This window comes from Pan paniscus, chromosome 7, assembly GCF_029289425.2.
Source record: "Pan paniscus chromosome 7, NHGRI_mPanPan1-v2.0_pri, whole genome shotgun sequence".
NCBI classification, from domain to species: Eukaryota; Metazoa; Chordata; class Mammalia; order Primates; family Hominidae; genus Pan; species Pan paniscus.
The window spans coordinates 65,200,127-65,214,430 of NC_073256.2; positions in this window are offsets into that span (position 1 = coordinate 65,200,127).

The following is a 14,304-nucleotide window of genomic DNA, read 5'->3' on the forward strand; positions in this document are numbered from 1 at the left end:
AGCAGTTGTTCTCCCATCACACAGCTGGAGATCTGAGAACGGGCAGACTGCCTCCTCAAGTGGGTCCCTGATCCCTGACCCCCGAGCAGCCTAACTGGGAGGCACCCCCCACCCCCCAGCAGGGGCACACTGACACCTCACACGGCAGGGTACTCCAACAGACCTGCAGCTGAGGGTCCTCTCTGTTAGAAGGAAAACTAACAAAGAGAAAGGACATCCACACCAAAAACCCATCTGTACATCACCATCATCAAAGACCAAAAGTAGATAAAACCACAAAGATGGGGCAAAAACAGAACAGAAAAACTGGAAACTCTAAAAAGCAGAGCGACTCTCCTCCTCCAAAGGAACACAGTTCCTCACCAGCAACGGAACAAAGCTGGATGGAGAATGACTTTGACGAGCTGAGAGAAGAAGGCTTCAGACGATCAAATTACTCTGAGCTATGGGAGGACATTCAAACCAAAGGCAAAGAAGTTGAAAACTGTGAAAAAAATTTAGAAGAATGTATAACTAGAATAACCAATACAGAGAAGTGCTTAAAGAAGCTGATGGAGCTGAAAACCAAGGCTCGAGAACTACGTGAAGAATGCAGAAGCCTCAGGAGCCGATGCGATCAACTGGAAGAAAGGGTATCAGCGATGGAAGATGAAATGAATGAAATGAAGCAAGAAGGGAAGTTTAGAGAAAAAAGCATAAAAAGAAATGAGCAAAGCCTCCAAGAAATATGGGACTATGTGAAAAGACCAAATCTACGTCTGATTGGTGTACCTGAAAGTGATGGGGAGAACGGAACCAAGTTGGAAAACACTCTGCAGGATATTATCCAGGAGAACTTCCCCAATCTAGCAAGGCAGGCCAACGTTCAGATTCAGGAAATACAGAGAACACCACAAAGATACTCCTCGAGAAGAGCAACTCCAAGACACATGATTGTCAGATTCACCAAAGTTGAAATGAAGGAAAAAATGTTAAGGGCAGCCAGAGAGAAAGGTCGGGTTACCCACAAAGGGAAGCCCATCAGACTAACAGCCGATCTCTCGGCAGAAACCCTGCAAGCCAGAAGAGAGTGGGGGCCAATATTCAACATTCTTAAAGAAAAGAATTTTCAAACCAGAATTTCATACCCAGCCAAACTAAGCTTCATAAGTGAAGGAGAAATAAAATGCTTTACAGACAAGCAAATGCTGAGGGATTTTGTCACCACCAGGCCTGCCTTACAAGAGGTCCTGAAGGAAGCACTAAACATGGAAAGGAACAACTGGTACCAGTCACTGCAAAATGATGCCAAAATGTAAAGACCATTGAGACTAGGAAGAAACTGCATCAACTAACGAGCAAAATAACCAGCTAACATCATAATGACAGGATCAAATTCACACATAACAATATTAACTTTAAATGTAAATGGACTAAATACTCCAATTAAAAGACACAGACTGGCAAATTGGATAAAGAGTCAAGACCCATCAGTGTGCTGTATTCAGGAAACACATCTCACGTGCAGACACACACATAGGCTCAAAATAAAAGGATGGAGGAAGATCTACCAAGCCAATGGACAACAAAAAAAGGCAGGGGTTGCAATCCTAGTCTCTGATAAAACAGACTTTAAACCAACAAAGATCAAAAGAGACAAAGAAGGCCATTACATAATGGTAAAGGGATCAATTCAACAAGAAGAGCTAACTATCCTAAATATATATGCACCCAATACAGGAGCACCCAGATTCATAAAGCAAGTCCTGAGTGACCTACAAAGAGACTTAGACTCCCACACATTAATAATGGGAGACTTTAACACCCCACTGTCAACATTAGACAGATCAACGAGACAGAAAGTCAACAAGGATACCCAGGAATTGAACTCAGCTCTGCACCAAGCGGACCTAATAGACATCTACAGAACTCTCCAACCCAAATCAACAGAATATACATTTTTTTCAGCACCACACCACACCTATTCCAAAATTGACCACATAGTTGGAAGTAAAGCTCTCTTCAGCAAATGTAAAAGAACAGAAATTATAACAAACTATCTCTCAGACCACAGTGCAATCAAACTAGAACTCAGGATTCAGAATCTCACTCAAAACCGCTCAACTACATGGAAACTGAACAACCTGCTCCTGAATGACTACTGGGTACATAACGAAATGAAGGCAGAAATAAAAATGTTCTTTGAAACCAATGAGAACAAAGACACAACATACCAGAATCTCTGGGACACATTCAAAGCAGTGTGTAGAGGGAAATTTATAGCACTAAATGCCCACAAGAGAAAGCAGGAAAGATCCAAAATTGACACCCTAACATAACAATTAAAAGAACTAGAAAAGCAAGAGCAAACACATTCAAAAGCTAGCAGAAGGCAAGAAATAACTAAAATCAGGGCAGAACTGAAGGAAATAGAGACACAAAAAACCCTTCAAAAAATTAATGAATCCAGGAGCTGGTTTTTTGAAAGGATCAACAAAATTGATAGACCGCTAGCAAGACTAATAAAGAAAAAAAGAGAGAAGAATCAAATAGACGCAATAAAAAATGATAAAGGGGATATCACCACCGATCCCACAGAAATACAAACTACCATCAGAGAATACTACAAACACCTCTACACAAATAAACTAGAAAATCTAGAAGAAATGGATAAATTCCTTGACACATACACTCTCCCAAGACTTAACCAGGAAGAAGTTGAATCTCTGAATAGACCAATAACAGGAGCTGAAATTGTGGCAATAATCAATAGCTTACCAACCAAAAAGAGTCCAGGACCAGATGGATTCACAGCTGAATTCTACCAGAGGTACAAGGAGGAACTGGTACCATTCCTTCTGAAATTATTCCAATCAATAGAAAAAGAGGGAATCCTCCGTAACTCATTTTATGAGGCCAGCATCATTCTGATACCAAAGCCAGGGAGAGACACAACAAAAAAAGAGAATTTTAGACCAATATCCTTGATGAACATTGATGCAAAAATCCTCAATAAAATACTGGCAAAACGAATCCAGCAGCACGTCAAAAAGCTTATCCACCATGATCAAGTGGGCTTCATCCCTGGGATGCAAGGCTGGTTCAATATACGCAAATCAATAAATGTAATCCAGCATATAAACAGAGCCAAAGACAAAAACCACATGATTATCTCAATAGATGCAGAAAAAGCCTTTGACAAAATTCAACAATCCTTCATGCTAAAAACTCTCAATAAATTAGGTATTGATGGGACATATTTCAAAATAATAAGAGCTATCTATGACAAACCCACAGCCAATATCATACTGAATGGGCAAAAACTGGAAGCATTCCCTTTGAAAACTGGCACAAGACAGGGATGCCCTCTCTCACCGCTCCTATTCAACATAGTGTTGGAAGTTCTGGCCAGGGCAATTAGGCAGGAGAAGGAAATAAAGGGTATTCAGTTAGGAAAAGAGGAAGTCAAATTGTCCCTGTTTGCAGACGACATGATTGTATATCTAGAAAACCCCATTGTCTCAGCCCAAAATCTCTTTAAGCTGATAAGTAACTTCAGCAAAGTCTCAGGATACAAAATCAATGTACAAAAATCACAAGCATTCTTACACACCAACAACAGACAAACAGAGAGCCAAATCATGAGTGAACTCCCATTCACAATTGCTTCAAAGGGAGTAAAATACCTAGGAATCCAACTTACAAGGGATGTGAAGGACCTCTTCAAGGAGAACTACAAACCACTGCTCAAGGAAATAAAAGAGGATACAAACAAATTGAAGAACATTTCATGCTCATGGGTAGGAAGAATCAATATCGTGAAAATGGCCATACTGCCCAAGGTAATTTACAGATTCAATGCCATCCCCATCAAGCTACCAATGACTTTCCTCACAGAATTGGAAACAACTACTTTAAAGTTCATATGGAACCAAAAAAGAGCCCGCATCACCAAGTCAATCCTAAGCCAAAAGAACAAAGCTGGAGGCATCACACTACCTGACTTCAAACTATACTACAACACTACAGTAACCAAAACAGCATGGTACTGGTACCAAAACAGAGATATAGATCAATGGAACAGAACAGAGCCCTCAGAAATAACGCCGCATATCTACAACTATCTGATCTTTGACAAACCTGAGAAAAACAAGCAATGGGGAAAGGATTCCCTATTTAATAAATGGTGCTGGGAAAACTGGCTAGCCATATGTAGAAAGCTGAAACTGGATGCCTTCCTTACACCTTATAGAAAAATCAATTCAAGATGGATTAAAGACTTAAACATTAGACCTAAAACCATAAAAACCCTAGAAGAAAACCTAGGCATTACCATTCAGGACATAGGCATGGGCAAGGACTTCATGTCTAAAACACCAAAAGCAATGGCAACAAAAGCCAAAATTGACATATGGGATCTAATTAAACTAAAAAGCTTCTGCACAGCAAAAGAAACTACCATCAGAGTGAACAGGCAACCTACAAAATGGGAGAAAATTTTCGCAACCTACTCATCTGACAAAGGGCTAATATCCAGAATCTACAAAGAACTCAAACAAATTTACAAGAAAAAAACAAACAACCCCATCAAAAAGTTGGCGAAGGACATGAACAGACACTTCTCAAAAGAAGACATTTATGAAGCCAAAAAACACATGAAAAAATGCTCATCATCACTGGCCATCAGAGAAATGCAAATCAAAACCACAATGAGATACCATCTCACACCAGTTAGAATCGCAATCATTAAAAAGTCAGGAAACAACAGGTGCTGGAGAGGATGTGGAGAAATAGGAACACTTTTACACTGTTGGGGGGACTGTAAACTAGTTCAACCATTGTGGAAGTAAGTGTGGCGATTCCTCAGGGATCTAGAACTAGAAATACCATTTGACCCAGCCATCCCATTACTGGGTATATACCCAAAGTACTATAAATCATGCTGCTATAAAGACACATGCACACGTATGTTTATTGCGGCATTATTCACAATAGCAAAGACTTGGAACCAACCCAAATGTCCAACAATGATAGACTGGATTAAGAAAATGTGGCACATATACACCATGGAATACTATGCAGCCATAAAAAATGATGAGTTCATGTCCTTTGTAGGGACATGGATGAAATTGGAAATCATCATTCTCAGTAAACTATCGCAAGAACAAAAAACCAAACACCGCATGTTCTCACTCATAGGTGGGAATTGAACAATGAGGTCACATGGACACAGGAAGGGGAATATCACACTCTGGGGACTGTTGTGGGGTGGGGGCAGGGGGGAGGGATAGCATCGGGAGATATACCTAATGCTAGATGACGAGTTAGTGAGTGCAGTGCACCAGCATGGCACATGTATACATATGTAACTAACCTGCACAATGTGCACATGTACCCTAAAACTTAAAGTATAATTAAAAAAAAAAAACAGTAATAGCATGTATATTGTGATCACAGGCTAACATTACCTTTACAATTCAATAAAAAACCTTCTAGTGAAATCTCTACATTAACAATTTTCCAAAATGTGGTGTATATATTTAAGGTGGGAAAGGATAATATTATGTGATAAATCTTACAATTTGTAAATAATAAAATTTTTAAATGTTTTAAACAGGTATTTAGATGTGAGACTTTTTTCATATGATAATAAACAATTGGCTTATCAAAGCTTGAAAAATATTTAAACAACATGTATAACAAATATAGTATGACCTGTTTTTAAGTGCCTTATCTTTTTATTTCTCAAGTAGTTTTCAATTCAAATATGCAATTAGATATCCATTGAAAAAACAAAAGAAATATCACAAAAAGCCTTGAACTAATTTTTATGCCTGTACAAAAATTAGCATAAATCTTCTATTTGATTATGAAATGTAAAACTCTACAACTTTTCAGAGAAAACACAGAGGACAGCGTTGTGAACCTAGTATTTGATAAAGAGTTCTTCAATATGAGACAAAAATCACAGGGCATAAGAGAAAAAGACTAGATAAATTGGACTGCATAAAAATGAAAACTTTTGCTTTAAAAAATTGTCTGTTAAAAAGATAAAAGTTCAGGATAAGTTTGGGGAGAAAATATTTGCAATCCACATATATGGCAAAGAAAGCCTATGTAGAATGCATAAAGAACTCTCAAAACTCAACATTAAGAAAACAAACAATCTAATTACAAAATGGGCAAGAGTCATGAACCAAAAAGAACATATATGGATAGCAAATAAGCACATCAAAAATATACAAAATTATTGGCCATGAGGGAAATACAATTTAACACTACAACAAGGTATTAATATATATCTATGAGAACAGCTGATATATATCTATGAGAACACTATTTTAAAATAGTGCGAACATCAAAAGATGGCTAAGATGCAGAGAAACAATCTCTCATGCATTGCTGTTGGAAATGTAAAATAGTAAAGACAGTCTAGAAGATAATTTAGGCAGTTTCTTAAAAAAATCTATTCTTACCATTTTCTTACCAGCTATCATAATCTTGGGTATTATCCCAGAGATATGAAAACATATATACATACAAAAACATTCACACTATTGTTCATATCGGCATTGTTTGTAATAGCCAAAAGCAGAAACCCCTGAAATTTCTCCAGTAGGGGAATAAACAAGCTATGATACATTTATAGCATGGAATACTATTCAGCAATGAAAAGTATCAAGCTATCAATATGCAATATGTAAACTTGAATGGATGTCAAGGGCATATATGCTGAGAAAAAAAAGTCAACATAACGTTTGATTTTAATTGTATAAGAAAACATAGACTTGTGTTATATATGATTCTACTGATAAAACACTCTTGAAATGACAAAATTATGGAGAAAGGGAACACATCAGTAGTTGCTAGTGGTCAGGGATTTAGGCTGGAGGGAAGAATTGGGTGTGGCTATAAATGGGTAACATGAAGGAGACCTTTGTGCTGGTGGAATAGTTCTGTGTCTTAATTGCACTGGTGGTTATACACATCTACACAAGTGATAAAATCATGTAAAACTGGACACATATATTGTACCAACTCCAGATTCATGGTTCTAATATAATTATGGATGGTATAACCATACTGAGAACCTGGATGGAGGGTGTATGAGACCTCTATCATCCTAAACTTTAAAAATAAACAATGTAAAGGCAAATATATTGGTTTTTTGTTCAATGCTTTGGTTTTCTTTAAATCCATTTCCCTTTATGTTGTTCAAGGTTTTTTTTTTTTTTTTTTTGAGTCGAGTCTTGCTCTGTCGCCCAGGCTGGAGGGCAGTGGCGCCATCTCGGCTCACTGCAAGCTCCGCTTCCGGGGTTCACGCCATTCTCCTGCCTCAGCCTCCCGAGCAGCTGGGACTACAGGCGCCCGACACCGCACCTGGCTAATTTTTTGTATTTTTAGTAGAGACCGGGTTTCACCGTGTTAGCCAGGATGGTCTCGCTCTCCTGACCTCGTGATCCGCCTGCCTCGACCTCCCAAAGTGCTGGGATTACAGGCGTGAGACACCGTGCCCGGCCATGTTGTTCAGCTTTTCTACCATCCTAGTTTCTTCTGGCTGCAATTTGTGTTTCTTGTTGGCATTTGATTTCCACAGTTATTGTAGACTATCAATATTAAACATTTTTGTGCACTGGCGATTATAAAATATGACTTTGCATTGCTGTGAATCCTGAGGGAAGGCAAGATTTGATTACACTCCTGCTCTCAGGACCACTGTCAGATGCAGCTTTCTGGACACTTGGCTCTTGCAGCCTCATTAGATCTGCATTGAGGGGTGTCTTCTTACCCAAGGCCAAGTACCTATTCCTGTTCTGGTGCTCTAGGATGATGTTCATCGCCTGACTGGGAGACCACTGACCATTAAAGGGCCTGGGTTGTGAAACGTCCTACATTTAAAATTACTGGCTGGCACTTAGTTCAACAGAAGAACAAGGTCACACAACAAAAACTGATGCATAGAATGTACCAGTTGACTAGGGAACCATCTTCTCACAATTTTCTTTCAATTTGAACAGAGTCTATGCCTTGTTCTTGGGATTCTTTCCATCCTTCCTGGATTGTTACAGCTTTGTGAATCTACCTCATCCTCTTGAAATAATGCTACCCACATTTTTCGTACTGATTCCCACCTTATTTCATATCAATTTTGAAGTAGTGAGATAATTCAGTAACATCATGTTCCTTTTTAAGCTTTTTCTGTGCTACAAATTCTTCCCTCACAGCAGTGTTTTGATTAAAGCGTAGGAAGGAATGCTCTTATAATTTACACTTTCAATTGTCAGGTACCTTATAAAGGAGATATCTCTTAAAGTATTCATACTGTGCTTTTCAATTTTCAGTCTGTAGAATTTATAATCTGGCCTTTTTTGTAATTAAGTATTGTATAAATTTCTGAAGCCAAGGGTTAAAATGCCTCATTTAAAAAAATTCACATTAATAGTCTCATTTTATTAATGGGAACTTGCAGTTTTGCAACTACAATGTACATGCAGAATGTATTGTTAACAATAAAACAATTCAAAAACTGTTCCTTGCCTGGTTTATTTCTGGTTATTTAAATTTGCTCTATTTCTTAATTCTAAGTCTAGGTTGACATAATTGAAAAGTCATGTGTGGCAATTTCAGGACACGTGGATTTTTCTCTTCCTGTTAAAGGGGCTGTGTGATGATATATTTCTATACTTTAGACAATGCAGAGCATAGTGCATACTCTATAGAGTATAGTATGTTTCACCCATTTGCTGACTCCCCAAGGCAACAAAAAAGCAGTGATTTCACTCCTCCCCATCCACCTGTCATCCTCAAGAGGTACAAAGCTCAGGTAGACAAGAAGAGTAGGTTGTGAGATTAGCTGTACACACCAGGGTGGCTATAGCCAATAACAATATATCATATACCTCAAAATATCTAAGAGGGTAAAATTTTAATGTATCCCCATAAAAAATTGTAGGCAAGCAAGGTAGTAGACATGTGAATCAGCTTGATTTAGTCATGGCATATTTTCTCTCTCTCTCTCTCTCTCTCTATATATATAAACATCATATTATATCTTATAAATATATACAACTATGACTTGTCAATTTTTTATTTTTTTGGTGGAGTCTTCCTCTGTCGCCCAGGCTGGAGTGCAGTGGGGCAATCTTGGCTCACTGCAAGCTCCGCCTCCTGGGTTCACACCATTCTCCTGCCTCAGCCTCCTGAGTAGCTGGGACTACAGGCACCTGCCACCACAACGGGCTAATTTTTTTTGTATTTTTAGTAGAGATGGGGTTTCACTCACTGTGTTAGCCAGGATGGTCTCAATCTGATCTTGTGATCTGCCCGCCTCGGCCTCTCAAAGTGCTGGGATTACAGGCGTGAGCCACCCTTCCTGGCCGACTTGCCAATTTTTTTAAAGCAGTGATTTAATCAATGTTTCTTGAAAAGATGTGTATTGATATGTATCTGACAATCTTCAGTAATGAGAAAAAATACGTTTCTCACCTTTCTTATCTCCAGTTCTCTGGTCCACATTCCAAACACTCTCTGATATCTACCTGATAATAGTTTCCTTACCAAACAAAAAATCTCCTGATTGTTTCTCCTACTATGGACTCCTTTGGTTGGGGGTTGGGGGGAGCTGTGGGTAAAAAAAAAAAAAAAAAAAAAAGAAAGTGGAAAATACGGCACATTTAAATATTCTTAACTTTCTCACCTCCTCTAGGCTATTAGTATGTATAAAAGATGGCAACCTTTAAATATCAGATAAGATTGGCTTAAAGCACCACAGCCTTATTTGGGAGAACCTTAAAATACTTGAAGTAATTTCTACATGCAGCATAGGTTCCAAACCTAACTGATAAATATTTTTATATTCTTCAAAATTCCTACATTTTTCATCTAAAAAATTGAAATCACCTTAAGTAAGTCCAGGATGCAACATTCCACCTAAACTTCTGTAATATCATTCTGCAATAACTAAAGGAAAAAAAATCACAAAAATATTTCCTTCACTGGAATGTCAGAGAACACATAAAATGTCCATCAACCTGCCTCTCATGAAACTAAATAAGGGATCAACACTATATTTAGAGGGTACAGTTTTAAATGTAGAGAGAATTGTTGCATATATTTATTCTTTTTCTCAAAGAGCATTCCAGGTTTCTATGACAGCAAATATGCTATGGTTACTGATTAGAATCCCCTACTGAGGTAGCACCAGCCACTGATGAGCAATTGCAAGGTTGAATTTAGTTAAGGCCACCAATTTTCAATAAATCCATTTGCTAGAAAATATTTTAAGGATTATGATGTACATTGATTACACTAAACCATTGCAAAATTCATGAAAATGTCTAGCTTGGAAGAAAGTCTCTATAAATAGTGAAAGATATGTATTCTCAAGTTCAGGTTTATAACACTTCTGCACTAGATTATGTAATGTTATGAATTTGTCAATTAATTGGCTTCAACCTAAGGTAAGTCAAGTCTCCCATTCAAAAATTCACAGTACAGAGAGGGTCAATATATTGCCTGAGAATGTGCAGATCATCTAGAATCTAGATGAAACTGGTAAAGAATCTACCAGTCAACACTTGACACTTGGCTAAAGTAAAACTGAATGTCAGAAATGGACTGTGGTGGTTTATATGAGGTGCCATCTTGACTGGATAGAAGGATGCCTAGATGGCTGGTGAAGCATTGTTTCTGCTGTGTATGTGAGGGGGCTGCCAGAGGAGACTGACATTTGGGTCAGTGGACTGAGAAAGGTAGCTCTCCCTTCAATGTGGGTGGGCACCATCGAATCTGCTGCCAGCACCACTAGAACAAAGCAAGTGGAAGAAGGGGAAGGAGCAGCCCACTGAGTCTTGGGGCTCCTCTCTCTTTCCCATACTGGGGTCTTGCTTCCAGTCCTCCTGCCCTTGGACATCAGACTCCAGGTTATTCGGCCTTTGGACTCTAGGACTTGCAGCAGTGGTCTCCCAGGGGCTCTTGGGCCTTCAGCCTGAGACTGAGGGCTGCACTGGCTGCTTCCCTGGTTTTAAGGCTTTCCAAATTGGACTGAGCCACCATGCTACTGGCTTCTTTCTTTCCCCAGCTTGCAGACGTGCTAGCGTGGAACTTGGCCTTTTAGTCCTATGGGCCAGTTCTACTTAATAAGATTCCTTTTATGTATACATTTATCCTATTTGTTCTGTCCCTATGGGGGACCTTGACTAATACATGAACCTCCATCAGTAAAATCAGTGGCATGTTCATTATCATGACTGATGAGTGTTCAACATGTGCTTTCATTGCTGAGATGAATGACAGGATTTCAAAGCACATGGACACACTCTACTTCTGCATAAACAAGGATAAAAATCTGGCAGAGGTCATAGTGGATATATGCAACTATGCATCTTTCAAAACCTGTATAAATTTACAGCACAAAGATTGAAACTTAACATATGTAAAATTTTTAAAACATCATTTAGAATATTGAGGAATACCCGTTTGGAATGGACAGTCACAAAAGAATCAAACTTTATTACACGTTTGTGAAACAATCACCAAAGGTGATGAGGGAAAGATGCTGACCTAAGTAACTTTTGGACCTAAGTGTAGTCTAAAAAAACTGCCCATAATCCCTGCACTATAGTTGACAAAGTTACTTCCCATGCGGGTATAGATGGGAACTATTCAAATGCCACTATACAGTCATGCACTGTTTAATGCCAAGAATGCATTCTGAGAAATACATTGTTAGGTTATCTTATCATTGTTTGAAATCGTAGAGTGCACTTACAAAGTTCTAGATGGTATTGCCTATTTCACATTTTGGGTACATGGTAGAGCCTATTGCTCCTAGGCTATACAGCTGTACAGCATGTTACTGTCCTGAATCCTGTAGGCAATTGTAACACATGATAAATATTTGTGTATTTAAGCATATCAAAACGTAGAAAAGGTACAGTAAAAATATGGTATTGTAATCTTATGGGACCATTTTGTACATGTGGTCTGTCCTTGACTGAGATGTTATTCTGTACACTGGAATGGAACAATTAAATGAACAGATGGCAGATGGTGGGAGGCAGGGTTCTCACTGTTGGTGCGGGAAGTTATGGACAAGCAAGGGGAGACTGAAAATGCCTATGAAGTATAAAATTGGAGCAGCTATATCAGCAGGAACTCACGTGTTGATCTACCTATAGATATGGTAGATATACATTAGAATGTATATAGACATGTCTATATGCACAAGTTAGGAAATACATGTATATCCTTGCTCTGCTTAGAGGACCTAGAAGCAAAAACACATCAGTAAATTAGCACAATTACTATACTTTCTCAGTTTCTAATATCATTCTCTTCGGAGAAATGGTTGATTCCAGAGTTGGAACAAGGAATATATAAGATGAACCTGGAGCATCTTGAAGCACCCCAAGTAAGGAAATGTTAAAAAAAAATGATGTCTTATGTCAAAGGAATTCAAATGCAACTGAAAGATCTCCAAATGGCCCTAACTGAAATACTTCGAAATATTGTAGTGTTAAATTATAATACCAAGTATAATATAAATATTTTTAGTTCCAAATTGGTATAAATAATTGAATAAATAAATGAAGAGAAGAGACACATTTTTATGCAGAATAATTCCAAATAATTTACTTCACTGTCACAGTGAAGTGTTACAGCTCCCCTCTCCCTATGTGTGGACTGCACGTAATCCACTCCTTCCAAAGAGTACAGGATGGAAGGGGAAAAACAGTAAGAGTAACTTCGCAGTGGAGAAAACTGACAAATACTATCTTAACCAGGAAATAAAGGTTAACATCCACAGAGACAAGTCATGTTGATAGCAGGTACCATTGATATTATGTGATGAAAATAGCACTTTGCCTCTGAGATCTTCATTCAAAAAAAAGGCCATATCTCTAGCCTCATCATGAGAAAAACATTGGACAATTCTCAGTTGAAGGACATTCTATAGAAGATATGACCAGCATTCCTCAAAATTGTCAAGCTCAGCAAGAGTGAGTAAAACCTGAAACACTGTCATGGTCTTGATGAAATGCTCACCAACACAAGAAATGACACAGCCGAGTGCTTTTTGTGGAGGGTGAAAGGAAAAGCTCATGCAGTGGCATATTCATATTGGCACCTGCTTCAGGACATATGCTATGTATTGTCCTTTGTCTCTAGAACGTCTCTAGAATGTCTGTGTTTGGGAGTGTATATGGTACAGTTGACCCATGAGAGTCTCATCATTTAATATTATTAAATATTTTTTAATGTTATACTTTATATCACAATCTACTAATTTCTAGATATGTGAGGAAATATTTTTTAGAGTCCTTAAACATTTAATAGGCAGTTTATGATTATTTATTGGACAAAATTTTACGAGAAAATTAGGAAGGACATAGAGCCTAATTAGCAACTTTTTAAAATTTTATTTATTTATTTTTGAGACGGAGTCTCGCTCTGTCGCCCAGCCTGAGTGCAGTGGCGCGATCTCGGCTCACTGCAAGCTCCGCCTCCTGAGTTCACACCATTCTCCTGCCTCAGCCTCCCAAGTTGCTGGGACTACAGGGGCCAGACACCACGCCTGGCTAATTTTTTTGTATTTTTAGTAGAGACGAGGTTTCACCGTGTTAGCCAGGATTGTCTCGATCTCCTGACCTCGTGCTCCACCAGCCTTGGCCTCCCAAAGTGCTGGGATTACAGGCGTGAGCCCCCGTGCCCGGCTAATTAGCAACAGATTTTATCAACACTCCCTTAGCCTCAAACTATGTTTAGGCTACAGGAAAACCACTGGTATTTTCCTCTTGAAATAACATAACTTTCTATGTCATGCAAAGTCAGCATGATAAAACTTCTTTTGTGTTCTAATACCTTCAGGCAGAAACCTTCAGAAGTTTTCAAGTGTTGATCTCACTCTTGCAATTTTATTTTTGGAATAAGATATCCTACCAAAAAGGTGTCTTATTGGTACTCTGTCTAAATATAGCAACCAAAATGGAAAGGAGTCTTCATAGAAATACAACCAAGTATGCTACAAGAAAAAGACCCCTAAATCTCAGACCCTTTGACAGAACATTTTTTAAATAAATTCTTATTGCAATTAATCAATGTGTTTTAGACCACTGCTTTGAGAAAAATGCTATCATTATGTATATCATAATGTTTGTTTAGATAAGTAATGAAATGCACATTGAATGCAGTGTGCAGAGTAGAAACATAAATCGAAGCATGACCTCTGATCTACATGTTTTGGATGATAGAATAGATGGATTCTATGATATATGCAACTGTTTGGATTAGAATTAAATATCATTTGCATAATTATGTCTTGGA